A 23,618-nucleotide genomic window follows, 5' to 3' on the forward strand; every position below is an offset into this window, starting at 1 on the left:
TGATATCTTAACCAATCATAATTTGTAAAACATTTATTAGTATGGATGAACTAATTTGCTAATTTGCTGCAGCAATTTATTTAAGTCTTAATAAACATATATATCGGGGAGTGTTTCATGACACTTCTCATTGTGAATTGTAGTACATGTAGGACGTGACAATGCTGTCACTTTAAAAAGATTATATTGTCATTGGTTTTTTTTTAAAGAGAGGTGTTAAAGACAGAGATGCCAAACAGTAACAGTTTAGCAATGGAAGGGGAGTGACCAGTTCTCTGATTTCAGGATTTTTTCTAGTTTGTTTTTAGCTGTAGCAGTCACAAGATGTGAGAGTCCAGGGGAGTTGCAAACTTCAGTAAATAACTCCTCTGACTGTTCCCTAAAGTCTCCCTATCAGGATGCTGCTCCCTCTGCCTGTAAGAATCTGTTTTTAAATTTACCTTTTTGATAAGGGATGTGTTTACGGCGCATTGCTATATTGGAACAGTTATTGGTAATAGTTGCTGTATCAAGTCAGTTATGTTTTCCAGTCATTAAGTTTTTCTAACTTCCATGTTTTTTTTTGTTCATGTTTCAACTGTGGTGTTTAAATAGATTGTTTTGCTTAAAGCTGAGTGGTCTGAACTGCTGCATCACACCTGGAATAGCCACTTCACATCTGCCTTTAAAATAAGAAAATGTTGGGATCTGGGCTACCTCCTTAAAATATTTTAAGGGGGGTCTGGCCTGATCCATTACAAGGACCAGATGTAACTTTAGCAAATCTGAGGTAACAAGGTAGAAGTATCAAGCCCAAGTTTGAAGGTAATTGTATATGAATTCTCCAGACATTTAGAAATCGGACTGGTAGTGTTTAGTGAACTTTTGATCTAGAGGAGGGTTGGAATGAATTTTTCTTGGTAGAGAAATTTTTTGCACACTTGGAGACTATTATCTGTTCTAGTATTTTTTTATCTGCTTTGCAAAAAATTGCCTGTGTAACCTGAATTGTGCTATGTAATTCTGAAGACTTATGTTTCAATTAGGAATGCTGATGGTCAATTTTGGAGGTCTGGAATATCAAAGCTAATTCGAACTGCTGGCCAATTGTCATGAATTGCCTGAATCTCGCACTAGATATTCCCACAGGTTCAGCATCATTTTCATTTCCACAAATGGATCTCACATACTCTATAATCTAGAATGCAGTTTTCTACCTGATATTGAGTTTAACTAGCATATGACGTGGAGTTCATAATACATAATATATTGTGCTTCCTACTTAGCATTGTACACAATTTTAAAAATGAGCCTGATTTCTCATTAAATGATGATGAATTTCCTGCTTGAACTATTGCAATCCCTTAAATAATGTAGGAAATGTGGCAGTCAGTCTGTGCATAGCAAAATACCATGGGTTGCATTATGATTATCAGTCCTGGAAATTTGTTTTTTTTTATGATGTTGATGTATTTTTCAGGTCATTGCTTGGGTAGTTCTTGTAGAAATTATCATAGAGGTGGGTAACTGACAAAAGTTTTTGTATCTGAAGTATTTTTAAATACTTTCTATGTTCATCTTAAATTTTTAATAATGTCCTGATTTGTTTTAGTAAATCAGAACCCACAAAGAGAAAAGGTACTATTTCACCAAGGAAAATGTAGGGAACTCAGAAGAACTTCCTTAACCTAAAGATGATGAAAATGACAACTTGCTACTAGACGGAATGTGTGGAATAAATAGTTTTGATGCATTTAAAGGAAAGCTAGACAAGTATTTGAGGAAGAATATAATAGAGGGTTACAATGTAAGCCTGGATGAAGAATGATGACAAGAGACTCAAGTGGAGCATAAGCACTGTCTTAGATTGATCTTGTCAAATGGCCTATTTTCATGCTGTCATTATATTATGTGGTATATTGTATGAACACCAGCCAGTGCCAGTTTTCCAATGATTTATTTCCCCATGTGATTGGACAACAAAGTATTTGAAGTTCTTCTGCTGGAAAAAGAATAATATTTAGCCACCAAGTTTCTGACCTGAAAGTATACCAGTTCATAAAATGTAAAGTTTAAAATAAAACAAGAAGCCTTGACAAATCCAATGTCTGAAAAGAGTCAGAGTTGTAATAAACACATTTAATTTTAACTGAATCTTGTGATTTGCGTAAACTTCCACATGCAGTGTCATAACAGTATTGACAAACAAACCAGAGCCAAATGAAGTAAAATTCTTTTTGCAGGGAGTGTTTGGGACCTGGAATGCATTGGTAGGCCAGAGCTTGAGTACCGCTAAAAAAAAAGGTTTTGTCAATTTTTTTTCACCTTGCACTTTGTAGGTCGTGTATGAGAGTTCCAATGTAAAGAGGAACAATCTTCACATTAGTGTTCTTACAACCATCCTGTGGAGTACAAGTTTTAAAATTTTGAAAAAAAACCTTTTATCAATAATACAAAAGAGAGTAAGATAATTATGGAATGAGAAACATTTTCAAGGCTAAGGGGTAAACAACTGAGTAGATCTAGCAGAGTTGTTCCAAGGACACAGTGCACCCAATGGTCTCCTTCTGGGCAGCAACCATTATATGTTCCATGTGAGCTTTCAAAAGCTGAGGATTTAATCCACTTCCTGATATCAAAATCAGATTAGGTACCTGTTAGTGGTGACAGTATCATTAAACGCAGGTGATGGTTGCGCCTCGAGATATAGAAAAAACACAGTTTAGAAACAGCGCTTAAAGTGTTAGTGATGTAATCACGTTACAGTCAAAATATGTTTTAAAAGTTCATACTTTAGAAACTGTGTCCCCAATTTGTCAAACGCGTTACAGTGAATTTGCGTTAACAAAGCACATGTTATAGCAGAACCATCTGCATTTTAAACGTAGATGTGAATAGGTTCTTGATTAGTGGTGCTGGAAGAGCACAGCAGTTCAGGCAGCATCCAAAGTGCAGCAAAATCAATGTTTCGAGCAAAAGCCCTTCATCAGAAATAAAGGCAGTGAGCCTGAAGCGTGGAGAGATAAGCTAGAGGAGGGTGGGGGTGGGGAAAGAGTAGCATAGAGTAGGAAATGACCTGGGAGTTGCAGTGGGAGAGGGACTCCCTGAGATTCTTGTAGAGAGAGGAGGAAAACTTCTTCAAGGCAGGCATCCTTGCAAGAGGATTCGCAGTAGGGTTAAAATCAACGAGGTAAAAACCACTAATCCAGAATCTGATTTCCAGCATCTGCAGTGAATAGATTCTTGTTAAGCAGGAATTCAGAGTAATTAAAGGGTAAATGGAAATGTGGAATTCAAAAAATAAACAGATCAGGAATGATCTTATTGATTGAGTGAGGGGCTCAAGTGGCTGTGTGGTCATTTCCGTTCCAATTTCATATGTTTGTCGTCTGGTCTCAACTTGAAGAGGCTGCCAACTGGGACATGGCATTTTGCAAAGTCATGGCCTCTAGGGGTAAACTGGGGACATGAATGGTTTATTGAAACAATGAACAGAAATTCAATCACTGGGATTCATGACGGTCCACAAACCAACAACCACGCTTGGACAACAACTCACCAGGACAAAGGACCCTATCCCCATCATGTGCAGGAGAAACGTAACTTACAAGATTCCATGCAAAGATTGCATGATACATTATATAGAAAAAAACAGGTAGACAACTAGCAATCCGCAGCCATGAGCACCAATTAGCCACTAAACGCCAGGACCAGCGGCACCTAGTAGCCGCACACACAGATTTGACAGGACAATGCAATGATCATAGGACAAGCTAAACAGAGGATAGATGGAGAATTTCTAGAAGCATGGCACTCATCAACAAACTCATAGACCTAGACCCAATATACCAGCCACGACAACAAACAACCAGAACTAGTAAATGGAAGTAGCAGGAACAGAGCCAAATAAATTCCAGAAGACACAGTACAGCAGAGGCTCCAAAGATCTGAAGATGTCTGCAAATCAACTCCCCTGCTCAATGAACATACCCACAACTATGATAACTGGCTCCCAAGCAACAAATGTTTATGCAAATCTGAGTGTCACCTGAATTGATATTTCTGAGATGCATTCCACAGCTGTATCTGGAAGTAAATGCTTCAGAGCTGCCACATTCACATTCTAAACTGTAAGTATGCAAGGACATGGTCTGTGATATTCCAGGGTGTTGTTTTTGAAAGGAGGAGCGAATCATATTGATGTATTGCCATAATTCATGGTAACATAAACATGTTGGTTGTGCACATGCATTTGAAGAAGATTGTATATCTCAGAGCTCCTTATTGAGGCATGGCGATGACTTCCTTGTAAAGACTCCATTCCTAATTATCAGGGCATATTGTGATTGATGTAGGGGCCCAGGAGTACCATTAATTAAATGGTGTTCGTTTTCAAACATTCCTCACAGATTATATACCAATACATCTGACATGAGCTTCTCTGTGACTGGAGTCCTTGCTGTGTTATTTAAATGCAAAGACAACGTTATGGAGAGAACAACTAGAACAATTACAATTATAGCAGTGAGAACAGCTGCCAGAGGGAGAAACAAGATGCCAATCCCACAAATATGCAAGGAGAATGATGTGACTGTCTCCCCTGCCCTTTCTAAAGGCCTTGTTGTCACTTTCTACATCTGAACTGCATCATCTGCTGCAGCAGGAATTGTGCTCAGAACGACTGGGTGACCAATCCATGCAAGTCACAGCCGCCCTGAATTTTTATGCCAGCAGCTCACTTCAAAGGAGCACTGGGGTCCTGTGAATCAAATCCCAATCCTTAATCTTAAATGCATCCAGGATGTAATTGATCTAATTTTGCAGATCACACTGGCTTATATCCATTCCCTGTGACAGTGAAGGTCAGGCAGCCTGGACAGTTGAACTATCCAACATAACTGGCCTTCCCCAGGTGCAGGTGACTATAAACTGCACCCTTATTACTCTGAGAGCACCTTTTTCCAAACTGCAAAATTCATAAACTGAGGGTACTTCCACTCCATCAATAGTTAAATAAGATGTGACTATCAATGTCAGATTTTGGAGGACTGTGCTGGATGTCCTGGGAGATGTCATGATGCATATATACTGAAGAACTCAGAGGTTCCTGTCTGTTTCAAAGGTCTTCAGGCCAAACAGGAGTGGCATCTGGGAAATAGGGGCTACCCACATTACATATGCCTAATACATTGTCACACAACCTTCAGACTGACAAAGAATGAAGACAAAATGCAACTCATAATTCTGCCAGACCCATTGTGGAACTGACAATCCTTAGATAAGGTGTTGATACCTGGACTACTCTGGTGGGTGCCAATATAGGTTCTGCAGCAAAATTAAAGCAGACCGTGGCCTTCAGAATTGGTGCTGACAAAATGAGATATCTTGAATGTAGAAGAAATGGGAACTGACAGAAGATGTCTGAGGATGTAAATGAGGATCAAGACTTTGACAAGAGGGATATTCAAGAGATCATGACACAGCATGCATCATTGTGGGTGATGAGACAAACTGGTTGAAACTGACTTCAAGAATGAAAGAGCTAAGTTTGGGCTCTCTTTGATTGTGTTAATTTCTGTTGGTTAAATAGCAATAAGCCCCTGTAGAACTGGTTATTTTTCCATGGCGTAATATGTTTTTCCTTACCATTCTGTATGTCTGTACCATTGATACCTTCATTACATATTTCTACACTTTTTATAGTTTTATTTTATTCTGGAAAAAAACAGCAGTGAGACAGAATAGTAAAACTGTGTGTTGCTAAGATTAGATAGCTGTTAAGACTCCAGTCAACATCTGATATCAATGTGTTGTATTGTGAGGTCGCTGACGATAGGCAGCAGGTTAAGAGATATTCTTGGGTATCTCCTTTTTATCCTTGCATTTTTAGCCTTCAACGTTTAAGAGTGCAAACAGACCATGAAATGCTGAAGTATCCTCTGGAACAATGTTGAACATTGTATAGCACTTTATACAGCTTTTCTGACTATAAGGAAGGTGAGTATGTGAACTGTCCATTGTATATCTTCCAGCCTTGAAAGGCAGTGCACTGCTGTGAAAAGCTGAAAGGTAGAATTAACATTTCTCTCCAGAGATTGCAAAATATGACTCACAAGTGTGGAAGAAGTGTGCAAGTAAGGCCCAAGCTCAATGCCTCTATATGATATGGTCAAGACTGGGGCAGAACACAATGTGCCAAAATTATTAAATAATTAAGGGGCAAAAGGAGGAGAGTAAACAAACACAACAACAGTCGCTGTTGAAAAGGTACTATGGAAACTGTGAGGTTAAAGACCAATAAGTCACCTGGTCCTGACAGGATGTTTTCTATGATATTAAAGGAAGTAACTACAGGGATAATAGATACACCATTATCTTTATGTTCTGGAAAAGTCCCAATAAATTGCCCATGTAACACCTGTATTTAAAAAGGGAAGAGACAGCAACAAAATATAATTAGCTTAATGCCTGTTATTAGGAAAATGTTAGAGTCTATAATAAAATGTGTAATAGCAGAGTGTTTAGAAGTACATAACATGATCAGGTATTAGCATTATATATGAAATAACTGCACAGAGGCTGGTATCCTGTCACCAAGTCGTCCTATATTTACACATGCACCATATATGGGCTGTGCCCAGCCAGCTCAAAGCCCATCCCTAGACTAAGGAGACCTTCTGAATCCCCTGATTATCTCAGCCAGGGCTCCCTGATTAGCCCATGTAAACAGCCCCAATCAAGGATCTCATAGTCAATAAGATTTATTTGGCCATGGTTCTAATCACAAAAATACATTAATGGCTCGGATGAGGAAAATGAATGTACTATTGTTAAGGTGTAGCTGACACAAAAATAGTTGTGTAAGTAAGTGGTGAGGATGACACAATGAGCCTGCAGAGGGATAGAGACAGATTAGACGAGTGGACAAAATCTTAGCAGACGGAATATAATGTGGGAAAATGTGAAGTTATGCACACTAGCAGGAAGAATAGAAGAGTTGTATATTATTTAAATAGAGAAAAGTTGCACAGAGGTAATTGGGAGTCCTCATGCATGAATCACAGAAAACTAGCGTATAATTTCAGTGTGTGGCAGAGAAGAAAAATTAAGATGTTGACTTCCATTTCCAAGAGAATGGAGTGCTAAAACTATATAAGGCACAAGGCAGACCACAGTTGGAACTCTGTGACCAGTTTTGGACCCTTTATTTAAGGAAAGATACTGACATTGGAAGCAGTGCAGTAAAGTTAAATAGGCTGATCCTGGGTTTATAGGAGCGAGAGATTAAAAAGGTAGAGCCTGTAAATATTGGAGTTCAGAAAAATGAGAGGGCACCTTAGTGAAACATAGTAAGGTTCTTCAAGATTTGATAGGGCGGTCATGGAAAGGCATTTTCCCATGTGGAAGAGTCGAGGGTCAGAGGGCAAAATCTTAGAGTAAGTAGTCATCCATTTAAGGCAGAAATGAAGAGGAGATCCTTCTCTGTTATTGCAGAGGCTGGGTCATTGAGACTGGGATAGATTTTTTATCAGTAAGGGAAACAATGGTTCTGGAGAATCGTGACTTTGTGTGGGGAATGAACCAGGCCAGGTGGTAGAAGGTGCGGTCGGGGACTTCTTTCGAAACAGTGACCACAATTCTGTAAGTTTTAGAATACTTTTATACAAAGATGAGAGTGGTCTAAGGAAATAGTACTAAACTGGGCCAAGGTCAATTATATCAAAATTAGGCAGAAGCTGGGAAATGTGGATTGGACACAGCTATTTGAAGGGAAGTCTACATTTGATATGTGGGAAGCTTTCAAAGATAGATTAAAGATAGTGTAGGATAGGCGTGTCCCATTATAGCAAAGGATAGGAAAGGCAAGATTCGTGAACTGTGGATGACAGGTGAAATTGTATGACTAGCCAAGAGGAAAAGGGAAGCGTACATAAGGTCCAGGCAGGTAAGAACGGAATGCACCCTGGAGGAATATCAGAAGAGTAGGACCAGTCTTAAATGAGGAATCAAGTGGGCTAAAAGGGGTCATGAAATAGCTTTAGTGAGCAGAATTAAGGGAATCCCAAAGCCTTTTATTCTTCTATAAGAAGCAAGCGGGTAACTAGAAAAAGGATTGGTCCACTAAAGGAAAATGAAGGAAGGCTGTGTGTTGAACCTGAGAGAATGGGTGAGATTCTGAATGATTACTTTACATCAGTGTTCACTGAGGGGAGGGACATGATGAATGTTGAGATTAGAGGCAAAAGTTTGATAACTGGATCACGTTGACGTAAGTAGGGAAGATGTGTTGGGTAGGCTAGAGGTTATTAAGGTGGACAAATCCCCAGCACTGGATGGGATTATCCCAGATTGTTGAGGGAGGTGAGAGAGGAAATAGTTGGGGCCCTGACAGATATCTTTGCAGCACCCTTAAATACAGGTGAGGTGCTGGAGGACTGGAGGGTTGCTCATGTTGTCCCCCTGTACAAGAAGGGTAGTATGGATATTCCAGGTAGCTACAGACTAGTGAGCCTGATGTCAGTGGTGGGAAACTTGCTGGAGAAGGTACTGAGGGATAGGATCTATTTATATTTAGAAAAGAATGGGCTTATCAGTGATAGGCAACATGGGTTTGTGCGGGGGAGATCATGCCTTACCAACTTAATAGAGTTCTTTGAGGAAATGAGCAAGTTGATAGATGAAATGGCTGTAGATGTCATATACATGGACTTTAGTAAGGCGTTTGATAAGGTTCCCATGGTAAACTAATACAGAAAGTGAAGTCACATGGTGTGCAGGGTGTTCTCGCTAGGTGGATAAAGAACTGGTTGAGCAACAGGAGGCAGAGATTTGAAGGGAGTTTCTCGAAATGGAGAAAGGTGACCAGTGGTGTTCCACAGGGGTCAGTATTGGGGTCACTGTTGTTTGTGATATACATAAATGATCTGGAAGTGGGCACTGTTGGTATGATCAGCAAGTTTGCAGATAACATGAAAATTGGTGGAGTAGCAGAAAGCATAGCAGACTGTCAAAGAATACAGGAGAATATAGATAGACTGGAGAGTTGGGCTGAGAAATGGCAGATGGAGTTCAATCAAGTCAAAGGTGAGGTGATACATTCTAGAGCGAATTATACAGTAAATGGACAAGCCTTGGGAAAAGTTGATGAGCAGAGACATCTGGGAGTTCAGGTCCATTGTACCCTGAAGGTGACTGCACAGCTGGATAGAGTGGTCAAGAAGGCATATAGTGTGCTTGCCTTCATTGGATGGGATATTGAGTATAAGAGTTGGCAGGTCATGTTAAAATTGTACACAGCGTTGGTTCAGCCGCATTTAGAATACTGTGTACAGTTCTGGTCGCCACATTACCAGAAGGATGTGGACACTTTGGAGATGGTGCTGAGAAGGCTTATAAGGATGTTGCCTGGTATGGAAGGTGCTAGGTATGAAGAGAGGTTGAGTAGGTTAGGTTTGTTTTCATTAGAAAAAAAACAACATTGAGGGGCACCTGATTGAGGTTACAAAATTATAAAAGGTATAAATAGAGTAGATAGAGATAAGCTTTTTCCCAGAGTGAAGGATTCAGTAATGAGAGGTCATGCTTTCAAGGTGAGAGGTGAAAAATTTAAAGGGTATACACGCAGCAAGTACTTTACACAGAGGGTGGTAGGTGCCTGAAATGCATTGCCAGCAGAGGAAATGGAGGCAGGCACAGTAGATTAATTCAAGATTTGTCTGGACAGACGCATGAGTAGGTGGGGAGCAGAGGGATACAGATGTTTAGGAATTGAACAACAGGTTTAGACAGTAGATTTGGATCAGCTCAGGCTTGGAGAGCTGGAGGGCCTGTTCCTGGGCTGTAAATTTTCTTTGTTGTTTGTTGTGCATTTTTCATTGTTCTCATGCCTTCCTATAGTCGAGTGCATGTGACAATAAAATCTAATTCAAATCTAATTCCAATTCTATCTGCAGTCAAGGTTCCTTGTGAAATGAGTAATGGTTTGCAATTAGAACTGTTTTCATTCTTGGAGTGTCTAAAGTGTGTATTCCTCTCATGGATGCAACTGAACCAGGTGCAACTGTGACAAAGGTATATATCTAAAGTGCAAATGTATATATTTGCAAACATTCAAAATGCTTGAGGAGGGACATAGTTGTATTGGAAGCTGTTCAAAGGATAACTCACAAGATTGATTCCAGAACTGATGGGTTTGTTTTCTGATGAGAGATTGAGCAGTTTAAGCATATACTCTCTGGAGTTTAGAAGACTTAGTGGAGATCTAACTGAGGTATATAAGATGCTAAAGGAGATTGACAAAGTAAACATTAACAGGGTGTCTCCTCATGTGGGAGAAAGTGAGGACTGCAGATGCTGGAGATCAGAGCTGAAAATGTGTTGCTGGAAAAGCATAGCAGGTCAGGCAGCATCCAAGGAGCAGGAGAATCGACGTTTCGGGCATAAGCCCTTCTTCAGGAATGAGGAGGGTTTGCCAAGCAGGCACATGTCTCCTCATGTGGGGAAATCTAGAACAGGAAGTCATAGTTTTAGTATAAGCAACAGCAGATTTAAAACAGATGAGGAGAAATTACTTCTCTCAAGGGAGAACGAGTAGCTGCTAATGGGAACCATTAGCAGTTGACAATAGGTTATTTGTGGTAGCAGCCCATGTAATGACAAGGCCTGATATATGGGGGTAGGGGTAAAGGCATGGCAGAAGCTGCATCTGTGGAATTCATTACCCCAAAGTGTAGTGGATGCCAGGACCTTGAATAAATGTAAGGAGGAGATAGACAGGGATTTAATCATTAATGGTTTGAAGGGCGATGGAGAGTGGGCAGGAATGTAGAGTTGAGACCAAGATGAGATCAGCCATCATTATATCAAATGGCAGAGCAGTTTGAGAGACCGAAATACGTACTCCTGCTCCTAGTTTTCATGTTCTTATAATTTGCAATGATGTATCATCAGTGCCATATATTTGCTGTCAAATAAGCTTTTTGCTTTGTTCCTGTCCCACTCCATTTAAGTGCCATTCTGACATCTGCAGCGAGGGTTGAGAGAGCCTGCTCTGTAGTTGACCCAGCCTGCTTGGAAGACTTAGGTGGTTATCCACAGAGGTGTTGAGGCCCAGACCTGATGGGTGTGACCTGCCCAGATGCAGGCTCACTCTTCTCAAAAACATTGTCAGACTTTAAAATCAGGGAGGTTGAGGAATAGAACTCTCTGAAATGTCCTGACAGAAACATCCTGGGAGTCCTGAATGTGGTTGTTCTTCCCTATGGGTGCCCACACGTATCACTTTGTCTTATTGACGAGAAGGATAAAGACCTTCATACCTTCTTGCCTTGCCATTGATGCTCACCACCTATTGCTCTACTAATAGAGTGTGGTCTATGTTCATATCTCAGAGATACTGAGTGTGAACCTGGCTTTCCATGGCAGTCCTGGCTTTCCATTCCTGAAGAAGGCCCATGCCCGAAACGTCGATTCTCCTGCTCCTTGGATGCTGCCTGACCTGCTGCGCTTTTCCAGCAACACATTTTCAGCTTGGATTTCCAGCATCTGCAGTCCTCACTTTCTCCTTTCCATGGCAGTTGCCATCATCACCAGGGAGAGAGGCAGATTCACATGTGACAGAGCCATCCTGACATTGGTGGATTCTCCAGTTTCCAATCCTATTTATTGTCTACCTCTGACAAATCTATTTGCCGTTCTGTCCATTTTGTGCCTTTTGATGTAGTCATTAATGACTAAGGTCCTAGGGCTATTTTTTTGCCTAGGGCTGAGAAGTGACTGGTGTCCAGCTGTCCTCTGAATGTCAAAGACCTGAAGTGTTTCTTCCTTACACAAAATCAGAAATTGCCGGGAAGACTTTCAGGCCCTCTCCAGATCACTGCAGCCTTCAGGACTCGATGTAGAGTTCAATCATTTTAAGGCCTGAGCACCTTCTGCATACCTTTACCCCTACCCTCGTACACCAGACCTTGTCATTTCATGGGCTGCTACCACAAATAACCCATTGTCAGCTACTAATGGTCCTCATTAGCAGCTACTCGTTCTCCCAGGCTGACCTTTACCCATTTCTTTTCTGGCCAACTGCTGTTCTCGCTCTCTCTCTGGGCTCCATCTACACATGTCATTTATTCCTTCCTTCTCCCCGTCTTCAACATATATACTAATCTTTTCTTAGCTACAATCAGTTCTGAAGACGGGCCACTGGACCCAAAACATTAACTATGCTTTCTGTCCACACATGCTGCCAGATCTTCTGAGTTTTTCTAGCAATTTCTGTTTTTGTTTCTGATTTCCAGCATCTGCAGTTCTTTGGGCTTTTTTGTTCATGAAATAAATTGTTTTTTAATGTAATCTGTGATAAATGAAGCACCATATTCCTCTTTTCCCTCTTAAATCTGCGCCCATTATAACCTGGTCAAATATCAAACATAAGAGAAAGTGAGGTCTGCAGATGCTGGAGATCAGAGCTGAAAATGTGTTGCTGGAAAAGCGCAGCAGGTCAGGCAGCATCCAAGGAACAGGAGATTCGACGTTTCGGGCATAAGCCCGAAGAAGGGCTTATGCCCGAAACGTTGAATCATTCCTGAAGAAGGGCTTATGCCCAAAACATCGAATCTCCTGTTCCTTGGATGCTGCCTGACCTGCTGCGCTTTTCCAGCAACATATTTTCAGCAAATATCAAACATAATTGACTTTATAGCTTTTGCATTTTTACCCAATTATTCACCACAACGGTTCACTAACTGGCTGCATCGTGTCATATGTCTAGTAACTGGATTCCTTGGCATCTTGTAGTGGTGAAATGTGTCTTTTTCATAGATCAGTTAAAATCAAAATCTCAAGAAAATTGTGAACACTGAAACTCATCACTATCCACAGTGAGGACAACGTCCAGTAAAAGATAAGGTAAATTTGCAAACTGTTTGATCATAATCATTTGAACACAGCTGAGCATTTCATACTTACCTGAAACTGTCAATGTTCCAAGGAGTGTCATTTTCATTATATTTAAATGAATGATGGTTAGGGAATAAGGGGATCTGTGCAGATAACTGATAAGTGCATTAATGAGGTAATAATAAGAGAACCACTGTCTCTGGGTACAGTGATCTTGATTTTATTTTTTAAAAATCATCCTCTGTTTAATGTGAGAACATTCACAATTTTGTTGGAAAGGAAATCAGACAAAAAAGGTTTAGTAACTAGGATGAACAGAATACACATGACTTAGTGAACTTTGACTCTCTAGTTTCAGGCTGTTTCTGGATTACAATATTGAATATATAAAAAGAAAGACTCAACGTTAACCTGGAGAAGTAATCAAACAGGCACGGGCTGGAGGTGAACATGAAAATCTCTTGACTTTGGCAGAGTGAAGCCTAGGAGATTTTAATTCCCAGGCCTCATTTGCACACTTTAATCAGTTAGATGGGAAGCATTAGTGTTAAGATCCCAGTTGACTATATTGCTGGACAAGTCCAATCCCATAACAAAACCTCATTTGCTGGATAATATGGTTACTAGCATGGTGGTTAATCACTGAGGCATATTCAGACAAGGCTGCAGATTTACTTTGTCAATAAAACAGATGTTTAGTACAGAAAAGAAGAAGTAAAATAAAAACAACAAACTAAGCTATCTAATCTAAAGGTAGAATGATTTTAAACACACAACAAAACAACTTTTCGATTTGCTTCCTGACAGAATTCACGACAACAACTCAAGTCAACAGAAATTATACCCTTGTCTCAAATCTTTATGTTTTACTTAACTGGCTCCTGATTGTCCATGGCAAATGAGTCCTTTCCAAATTTGCTGCCAAATATTTGTGTAAATGTGAAATCCTGAACTTTCTCTGTTCTAAGCAGCTATATATTTCTAACCAAATGATCCTGGTCTGAAGTTTCACAAACTGAATCTTAAAGGTGATTTTTTTTCCCATGAACTGCCCTGAATCCTTTCAGAAAAGAAAGCAAACTTGCTTTGATTCTCAACACTGGTATCTTCTGGTTTACAAAACAACAAGTGTGCATTCTGGAGTCTTCTAAACTGAAAACAAAGTCATTGGCCTTACATGTTTACTCTATTTGTTATAACACTACAGTACAAATTCAGTGTACTTCCTAAATGGCTCTATTAACACTACATGAGTCCACAGTTAACAATTTTCCAACAAAATGTTGGATGAAAATCATGTTCTGGAAGAACAGGCTGAAAATTGTTTTAAGAGAAACCCCTTCAGAGAAAAGACCAACACCCACTTGCCTCTCTTTTGAAATCCAAACTCTAAAATGACATCAATGCAAAAACCTTTTATCACAGCAGTCAGTCAGCAAATGGGAAGCCACTGGATAGCTACAAAGGAATAATCAGCAGCGTTCAGATAAATTATAGAGAGGAGTTGTATCTTGTGGTCAGGAAATAAGTGAACCCGATGAATGAGAGGCCTAAACCTTTGGTCCTTCTGTGACCAAAAGGAATCTTGAAGAGTTTTCTTACAAATCTTCACCTGCTTAAGCTGTATTAAAGTAAAATAAAGAACTGTGACATTGGTATTTAAGTCTTATGACTGATTTTAATTACTTGCCCGCCCTACACAGAGAGGACACAATTTAAATATTTATGGGATATAGGGTTGTTATGAAGAACAGAATGTTGGATTCCATTAGGATTTCAAATGTAAGATGACAGGTGACCTGCCTTGTCTTTTGTTCTAAATTAATCAAAAGAAATAGGTCCTGTATGCAGTGCACTATTTCAGTTTACTCTTTAGTTATACAGGTCTAATGTTAATCAATTTAGTTGCAGTAATGTAATCTGGACATATTAACCTTACTGTTTCGACATTCTGAGGAATAGAATAGTGAACAGTTCACAGAAAAGGGGATGGGTATACTAAAGTGCTAAGTATGATTACCTACAGACACCTATTTTTAAAAGTCATTGCTAGTATTTCTAAATCTCTCTGCACAGTTGCATAAACCTCTGTCAAATTTAGGTCAATCTTGCTAATAACTCAGCAGGTTAAGTGGAGTGCTCTCTGTTAATGCCCAGGAATTTTGAAACATTTTATAAAATCTAGGTCAGAGTTACCATTTATGTTATGTGGGCTTTTGTTCTGAACAAATCATAGCTGGGTACCAGGTCTCCGACTCTTCACACAGCAGGGTGCATCCAGCTGGGTGGTCTCACGAATGTTGCCTGGTGAACAAATATCTAATTGAGGCATCAATGCTCCTCATATTAGAGGGTCCAGTTGAGCAGGAGGCATTACTGAAGAGCTCAACCCCTCATGTGAATGTCAAACTGGAATGGATGAGAGAGGGTATCCTACTCAGAAACTTTTCTCTCCTTGTCCTGCAGCAGAAGGGAGCACATAAGAAGCTTTTCTTTTCGAAAGGAGGTTTGGACTAGTGTTGGTGTACTGTCACCTGCATACTGATCCCTAGGAGGAGGGAGCCCTACAGATCATGAGGATAACATCACATCAAACCACAGAGTGGATATGATCATAGGAGAGCATTCAGAGCAGTAATCGTCAAAGTTACCCTCTCCCATCTTAGATTCTCTCAGCTTCTGCATTCATTGGGGCTTGCTCTCCCAACTTCTGTTGCTCAAATAATTCTAGCAAATTCACGTCTTTCAAGAGTTTAACCACTTGCTATTTAATATTAGAGACCTCGCACTCTCAGCAATGACAACAGTGTTACAAGTTGAGGAACAGAATAAGCCTTTCACCTCTTGCAACTGTTGAACAATGTATTCATTCCTGCTCCTAGCTCTGGTTGTGGTCCTGCCACCCTGATGTGCTCCAGACTCTCCATTGTCCCCAAGCATCTGAACTAAAAATCTCAGACTGCTGCTTCAAACACTGCTTTCAGCTTAGCAATCTTTTAATTGAAGGCATGCATGCTGCTAAATCTCTGCTGCTGCTCTGCTTTGAACATCAAGTTGTGTTCCAGAGGCGTTGGAGACCAATGATGCCATTAAAGATCACAGTTTTCTAATTTTCCTTGCACCTGACCTTACCCTCAAGGATGATTGAAAATCCAGCCTTTTTGTGTCTAACATCAGTGGAAGTGCCCTTTGATAGAAATGCCTACAGGGAGAAGATGAATCACATTTCCTGCAATTAATTCTCTCGCCCATCCTGACATCAACACAAGAGGATACTCACAGCACCACACATGAAAGAAAATCAGAATCCTTTTCTAGGGCAAATTAATGGGCTGTAATTGTCTTCTGTTACTACGTTCCTTCCAAAATTTATAAAATTGCTTTCCTGCCATATTTAAAAATCACACAACACCAGATTATAGACCAACAGGTTTATTTGGAAGCACTAGGTTTCAGAGCACTGCTCCTTCATCAGGTGGTTGTGTATTTTTACTGCTGTTTAATTTACTGTCTCTAAGGGATGTGGATAATGTTGGAAAATGTGAAATTGGCCATCTTGGCAGAAGGACTAATAAAAAGCATATTGTCTAAATACAGTAGTGAGAGGTTGTGGAACTCTGAGGTACTGAAAGATCTGGGTATCCTCGTGCATGACTCTCACAAGGATAATATGTAGGTACAGGAAATAATCAGGAAATCTACTAGAGTGGTATGGTTTATTGTGAGGGGAATTGAACATAAGAGGAGGGACATTATGTTTCAGTTAGACAGGGTATTGGTGAGACCACATCTGCAGTATTGCATGTAAAACTGGTTTATTATTCAATAGCTGGAATGAGCAGAGTACCTTATTAGGAAAGGTTAGACAGAGTATCCTCTGGAGTGTGGAAAAGTCAGAGGTGATTTAGTTGAAATGTGTAAAATCCTGAGGGGACTTGACTGTTTGGATGTGGAAAGTATGTTTCCCTCTTGTTGAAAACAGACAAGGGATTATAGTTTAAACATAAGGACATTCCCAGTTAAAACAGAAATGAGGAAAACAAATTCTCTGAGGGTTGTGAGTCTTGGAATTCCCTTCCTCAAAAGCAAGTGAATTCAGAATCTTTAAATATTTTAAGGCTGAGGTATATAGATTCTTGATTAGAGATGCTGGAAGAGCACAGCAGTTCAGGCAGCAGCCGAGGTTTAGCAGTAAAATCGACATTTCCGGCCAAAGCTTTTACCGAGTAGAAAGATTCTGGATTGCCAAGGCAATGAAAGATTATTGAAGAAATGCAAGAATGTAGACTTAAAGCTAAAACCAGATCGGCCTCATCATAAACATTGGTGGAGCTGGCTCAAAGTTTATTGTGACCTACTCTTCATTCTTGTTTGTTCATATGGTTTGAACATACGACAAATCAGAAATTAAAAAGGCCAGTTAGCTCATTAAAACTCCTCCCTCTGGAACAAAGTGGAGTGAATATATCTTCCCAAGTTCAAAATTGGGAAACTGGCAGAATCAAATTAGGATTGCAATTGGAATTGGAATTATTATCCTATTCTCACATTTGCTTTTCTAACAATGCCAGGAAATTTAAAACTCCAATTATCTTGCTAACAATGCCTCTGGATCATGTTGCAGAGTAAATAAGACGTTGATTTTTATTCTAAAAATGGGGAGAGAATATTTTGTTGTTGCATTGCTCCTTCAAGTGGCACTGTTTGAAGGCACATCTCCTCCATGACGTTCAAGCCGAGATTTTCTAATCACATTTGTTGAAAAATAGGCAGAGATTTGGAATGTCAGATGCCAAATCACTGTGTTGCAAGCAAACCAAAAAGATTTGAAACAGGCCACAGAATCATTTGTACAAGTTTCCAACATCCATCCATCACCTCTGTGCCCATTATACTTTCAGGTGATCCTAACATTGCAGATATACACTTAAGTAATATAGCAATGTTCGTGAAAGTGTGTCAAGGCAATTTTAGCCATTTAACAGTATTACATGCACTGCTCTTTAGAACTTCAACTCAGAACAAAGAACTGTATTATACAGGAACAGGCCAGTCAGCCCACCAAGTGTACACTGACCCATGGCACCTTTCTAAACTAAAACCTGCTTCCTCCACATGATCCATATCCCTCTATTCTCTGCCTATTCACAAGTCTGTCAAGTTGTCTCTTAAATGTTACTATTGTGTCTGCTTCTACCAGCTCCTCTGGCAGTGCATTCCAGGCACTTATCACTGTCTGTATAAAAAGACTTGCCAGTCTTATCTTCTTTAGATTTTCCCCTTTTTACCCTAAACCTATGTCTCCTACTAATTGACATTTCTACCCTATGCAAAAGACTCAAAACATCCCTTCTCTCGTAACTTTGTAAACTTCTATCAGGTTGCCTCTCAGCCTCCAATGTTCAAGAGCAAACAAATCAATCTCTCCTCATAGCGAATACCTTCTAAATCAGACAACGTTCTTGTAAACATTTCTGTGTCCTCTTCAAAACCTCAACATTCTTCTGGTAGTGTCACAACCAGAAGTATACACAATATTCCAAATGTGGCCTAATTAACATTCTATACAGTTGCAACATGACTTGCCAATGTTTATACTCTTATGCCTTGACTGAAGGTAAGCATGCCATTCACCTTCTTGACTACCTTATCCACTTGTGTTACCTCTGGAACTGTGGATCGATATGCCTTGGTCCCCCTGTGTGTTAATGGTTCTAAGGATTCTGCTACTTACTGTATACTTCCCTCTTGCATTAGATTTTCCAAAATGCATCAGTTCACATTCATCTGGATTAAGTTCCATCTGCCAATTTTCCACTCACCTCTCCAGGCTCTCTGTATCATGCTATATCCTCTGGCAATTCTCTTCACTATCTGCAGCTCCCCCAATCTTTGTGTCATCCACAAACTCACTAATCACACCACCTATATTCTCTTCCACATGATTTATATAAATCACAAACAACAGGGGTAGCAGCATTGATCCCTGCGGAACACCATTTGTCACCGATCTCCAGTCATAAAAACACCTCTCCACTGTTACTCTGTGTTCTGTGACTAAGCCAGTTCTGTATCCATCTTATATAAGCTCAGCACAGATCTCATGTGATTTTACCTTCTGTAGCAGCCTGCCATGATGGACCTTATCAATTGCCTTGCTAAAGTCCATGTGGACAACATCCACTGCCCTGCTCTCAATCATCTCTGCCACTTCAAGAAAAACCTCAATCATGTTTGTTTGACACCACCTGTCCTGCCCGAAGCCACGATGCCAATCACTAAAAAACCCATATTTTTCCAGATGTGAATAAATCCTATTCCTAAGAATCTTCTGTAATAATTTCTCTGCTAGTGACTTAAGACCTGTAACCTCCCAGATTAATTTAGACAAGCAGAATTTTAGGACATAGGACGTAGACCATAGAACTGTATAGCACAGGAATGGGCCCTTCCATCCACAATGTTGTGTCAAACAAGAAGCCAAATTAAACTAAACCCTCTGCCTGCGCTTGGTCCATATCCCTCCATTCCTTGCATATTCATAGGCTTATCTAAAAGTCTCTTAAATTCCCCTGTCATATCTACTTCTGCTACCACCCTCGGCAGTGCATTACACACTCCTACCACTCTCTGTGTAAAAAACCTGTACCTCGCATCTCCTTTGGACTTTCCATCTCTCTTCTTAAATGCATGCCCTCTAGTTTTAGACAATTCAACTTTAGGAAAAGAATTCTGATCGTCAACCCTATCTATGCATCTCGTAATTTTATAGACTTCTTTCAAGTCCTCCCCTGAGCCTCTGCCGCGCCGGAGAAAACAATCCAAGATTTTCCTTATAGCTCATACCCTCTAATCCAGGGAACATCCTGGTAAACCTCTTCTGCAAATTCTCCAAATCCTCCACAATCTTTTTGTAATGTGGCGATCAGACTGGAACGTAGTACCCATTTGTTTAAATTGTTTGTAATGGCATCATTTTTCATGTATCAAGAAAAAGCACATTTCCGGGGACCATATGTCCACTCTGAGTGCTTCTTGATGGCTGCAGAGGGAAAAAAAAAGTCTCACAGTATTCTGCTTTTATTTTACAGCTATTAATTGCTTATCTGCTTGAGTGAGAAAACGGTGAGCAGTAAGTGCACCATGATGAGTAATTGGAGTACTGTACCTTCTCTTTGCCAGCATTATTCATAGTAGAATCATAAATAAAGATGAGAAAATACCACATTTTGTTTGCAGTTTAAATCTCTGTTGTCATCATTTCACAGCTTAATCTACATTATAGTTACAAATGAAAGACGATTTCGGATGTAGTTTGCAAGCATCCAAGCAAAAGTATGAGGTCTAAGATTAACTTGTTTGTATTCATTTTATTAATGCAAACAATGCACAATAATCATCAGAATGGTAGGCCAGAGCCCTTTGCCTGAGCTGCTCTGTCATTTTTGCTACTGTTAAGTTGCTTATGATCTTTTATTAGGTATCTTGAAGTAAAATTCGGCTGTATTTTAACAATAGAATTAAGCGATGATGCATCAAATGCACCTATGCTGAATACAGTCTCGGACATCTAATGCTGCGTAAACTCATATTGGAATTTATAGACCCTATATGATGTTGAATCAGAAAATAATCAGTGCCCACATACTGCCTACCGCATATCTCACCTGGAACGATCGCCTCACCTTTCTCATGCTGACTTTTGGACACTGGCCAAAATTTGTTAGGCTTTGACCACAGGCCATATTGGGGCACTTGCAATTTGCCCAGATTACGTGATGTGTCACATCCCCTTTCATTTTGCCTCTGATGCTGAGCACCACCCTGTGAATCTCCTTCACAAGGAGGCAGAATGGTGCACTGGGACAAGCAACAGACAGCCACCTCAACAACCTCTTTTCAGGATATTTCGGAGGAGCCCTGCTTTTCCAGCTCTCTTCTTCCAATGTCCTCGTGGCCCATGATGGGGAGTCTGGGGACTCTGGGGAGGCTGCAGAAGGATCTAGACAGTTTGGGAGAGTGGTCCAGGAAATGGCTGAGCAAATGCGAGGTCTTGCACTTTGGAAAAAAGAATACAAGCATAGACTACTTTCTAAATGGTGAGAAAATTCATAAAGCCAAAGTACAAAGGGATCTGGGAGTGCTAGTCAAGGATTCTCCAAAGGTAAACATGCAGGTTGAGTCCGTGATTAAGAAAGCAAATGCAATGTTGTCATTTATCTCAAGAGGGTTGGAGTATAAAAGCACCGTTGTACAACTGAGACTTTATAAAGCTCTGGTTAGGCCCCATTTGGAGTACTGTGTCCAGTTTTTGTCCCCACACCTCAGGAAGGACATATTGACACTGGACCATGTCCAGCAGAGATTCACACGGATGATCCCTGGAATGGTAGGTCTAACATACGAGGAAAGGGTGGACGCTAGGAAATTGTTTCTGTTAGGCGAGGAGACTAGGACCCGTGGACACAGCCTTGGAATTAGAGGGGGTCAATTCAGAACAGAAATGCGGAGACATTTCTTCAGCCAGAGAGTGGTGGGCCTGTGGCATTCATTGCCACAGAGTGCAGTGGAGGTCGGGACGCTAAATGTCTTCAAGGCAGAGATTGATAAATTCTTGATGTCACGAGAAATTAAGGGCTACGGGGAGAATGCGGGTAAGTGGAGTTGAAATGCCCATCAGCCATGATTGAATGTTAGAGTGGACTCGATGGGCCAAATGGCCTTACTTCCACTCCTATGTCTTATGGTTATGGACTGGGGTGGGCAAAGTTAGAAGTCATATGACACCAGGTTATAGTCCAGCAGGTTTATTTGAAATCACAAGCTTTCAGAGTGCTGCTCCTTTTTCAGGTGAATTCACTTCATCTGATGAAGGAACATGTTCAAAAGATTGTGGTTTCAAATAAACCGGTGGGACTATAAGCTGGTGTCATGTGACTTGTGCCTTTCTTCACAGTCACCAAGCTCCCTCCACCCCAGCTGACAGTCAACATTGAGGTAGGTAAAGGAAGTCGAAAAACTTTTTGATGACTCCTGAAAGCAAAGGAAATGTTATTATATTATATTATCCATGTTCAAACCTGTGCACGTGATTATAATATCCAATCAAATTCTTAAATGTTAACATGACTATATTATCCAGTCAGATCATTACATGTTCACATCTACGTAAGTACTTTGTGATTATCAAAACTCTTCACTGTCCTTTACGCCCATTCAGTTCCTCAGAGGCATAGTTTGGAGATGCCGCTGTTGGACTGGGGTGTACAAAGTTAAAAATCACACAACACCAGGGTATAGTCCAACAGGTTTAATTAGAAGCACACTAGCTTTCGGAGCGACGCTCCTTCATCAGGTGATAGTGGATGGCTCGATCGTAACACAGAATTTATAGTAAAACTTGGCAGTGTGATGTAACTGAAATTATACATTGAAAAATTGATTGTCTGTTAAGCCTTTCATCTGTTAGAATACAGTGATAGTTTCACTTCTTTCATGCGTAAATCACAAGACCCCTTTTTTTAAAGTTGCATTCTTGGGTTAGCTGTTAACTGGAAAGTGATTAGATTAGATTACTTACAGTGTGGAAACAGGCCCTTCGGCCCAACAAGTCCACACCGACCCGCCGAAGCGCAGCCCACCCATACCCCTACATTTACCCTTTACCTAACACTACGGGCAATTTAGCATGGCCAATTCACCTGACCTGCACATCTTTGGACTGTGGGAGGAAACTGGAGCACCCGGAGGAAACCCACGCAGACACAGGGAGAACGTGCAAACTCCACACAGTTGTTGCCTGAGTCAGGAATTGAACCCGGGTCTCAGGCACTGTGAGGCAGCAGTGCTAACCACTGTGCCACCGTGCCGCCCACAGTGATAGTTAGACCATATGTTAAAGGTGTTAGCCCCCTGTGTCCTCTGTCTATGACCTGATGTTTAGATTGATTCTAATCTAAAAAGTGAGATAATCGAGTATGTAAAACTTTGTTATCTCACTTTTTAGATTAGAATCAATCTAAACATCAGGTCATAGACAGAGAACACAGGGGGCTAACACCTTCAACATATTCGAGGAGAAAGTGAGGACTGCAGGTGCTAGAGATCAGAGCTGAAAATTTGTTGCTGGAAAAGCACAGCAGGTCAGGCAGCATCCAAGGAGCAGGAGAATCGACGTTTCGGGCATGAGCCCTTCTTCAGGAAAGGGCTCATGCCCGAAACGTCAATTCTCCTGCTCTTTGGATGCTGCCTGACCTGCTGCGCTTTTCCAGCGACACATTTTAACCTTCAACATATTGTCTAGCTATCATCATTGTTAACAGCTAACCCAAAAATGCAACTTAAAAAAAAAGGGTTTTGTGATTTACACATGAAAGAAGCGAAACTATCACTGTATCCTAACAGATGAATGGCTTAACAGACAATCAATTTTTCAATGTATAATTTCAGTTACATCACACTGCAAATTTTTGCTATAAATTCTGTGTTACGATCAAACCCTCCACAATCACCTGATGAAGTAGTGTCGCTCGGAATGCTAGTGTGCTTCCAATTAAACCTGTTGGACTATAACCTGGTCTGTGTGATTTTTAACTTCAGAGGCATAAATGTGCCATCATTGTCTACAGAGCAGGCCATGTAAATCTGTGTATCCTTGCATTGTTGTCATCTTTGTTGTAGTCTAATTTCCCTGCTGGGTGCCTACATGGCTGTCTGAAGTAAAAGCAATGGAACATCTTTATCCA

The sequence above is a fragment of the Hemiscyllium ocellatum genome, chromosome 19 (genome assembly GCF_020745735.1).
Source record: "Hemiscyllium ocellatum isolate sHemOce1 chromosome 19, sHemOce1.pat.X.cur, whole genome shotgun sequence".
Classification (NCBI taxonomy): Eukaryota; Metazoa; Chordata; class Chondrichthyes; order Orectolobiformes; family Hemiscylliidae; genus Hemiscyllium; species Hemiscyllium ocellatum.